The sequence below is a fragment of the Triticum dicoccoides genome, chromosome 5A (genome assembly GCF_002162155.2).
Source record: "Triticum dicoccoides isolate Atlit2015 ecotype Zavitan chromosome 5A, WEW_v2.0, whole genome shotgun sequence".
Classification (NCBI taxonomy): domain Eukaryota; kingdom Viridiplantae; phylum Streptophyta; class Magnoliopsida; order Poales; family Poaceae; genus Triticum; species Triticum dicoccoides.
Genome location: NC_041388.1, coordinates 606,893,689 through 606,895,096, shown reverse-complemented (window position 1 = coordinate 606,895,096; position 1,408 = coordinate 606,893,689).

Here is a 1,408-nt window from a genome sequence, read left to right as displayed (position 1 = left end):
ACCTCCCATTAATATTATTGTGGAGTTCCTTGATAGCTATGTAAAATCCATCGTTCTTGCTGGGACGTACACAATTGAGGAGATAGTTAAAGGAAAGATGCCAGTTATGGAAGCAGGGTACAACCGAGGTGAGGATCCCAACCCTTGTTCGTCACTGGCCGCCACCTCCGATCGATCAAGTCGCGCTATCTATTGATGGTTCATTTTCTTTGGAGGACGGTGAGGCGGATGCAGGCATGATTCTTTGTCGTCACAATGGTTCCACTACTACAGGAATGCTTAGCAATGACGGGCGCTTAAAGCCCAGTAGTGACATGTATGCAATGCAGGCAATATTAGAGAAGACAACCAAACACGTCCTGAAAGAAAAGAGAGAGGATGCGAGGGCGGAGATATATTCTTATCTAGAGAATTAAAGTAAGGCATGACCTATATGTGCCAAAAATGTTAATCGGCACAAATCCCAACACAAACTGTACAACTCAGATTTTTCAAAGCATATGCGCTCGAAAGCCATTCCGCCGCTCCCATACAAACACTACTAATATAGTGGGTACAAATTACCATGCATGTTCCGGGGCGGGATCTCACGGAGCTGCGCCCCGTGGGTGCTCTCGAGCATTTTCCCTACATATTTTTGCATCACACAATAAAATGTCCCCGCAAACAAAAAACTTGGTATGAATTGACACCTCTTTGGTCATGTCACCGAGATGATTCCTTCAGTAAAAATGTTACGAAGAAAAGAGACGCGGAGACGTGTTAAATGTCGCCACACACTCTAGGGTCACACTCATATTTATGGATTCGTTTCTTAAAGCGTAGATAGATGGATGAACCAGGAATATCCCCATGAAGAAAGGAAGAAAGTCAAACAAGGAACAAACATGCGAGAATCATAGGTGCTTGGATATTGTGTTCGCCCGCCGAGCCACACATGTGACGTGCCAAAAAAAGCTAGGAAACCATTTGCATGCCGTAACACACCCGCATGCCAAACCATCATCAGATATCGCATCAAACTTTTCTAGTGCTATGACTATGAAGCGTGGTGGCTGATTCGTCTGCCTCATCTCATCTGTGGTGTGCCGCAGTTTAGCGTGGCAAACTGAGGATCCAATCCCAATTACGCGGCTTAGTTTCATAACGCGTGAACGAATAACTGTAGGAACGAATAAATGATCCACAGGAAAAGTCACGACAGCTGGGGAAAAGAAAGGAAGAAAAACCCAGCGCCAGCAGTGGCAGGATGGTTAAAAGCGGGGCGACCGCGAGGGCAAACCCGTCCATCCCGCAGCCGCCTGCCTACCCCTAAAAACGCACGGAAGGAAAGGGCCAAGTGGCCACCCCCACCACCCCACCCCACGCCGCGCCGCGCACCGGAGCCGCCTTCCTTCCTTCTCCCTCC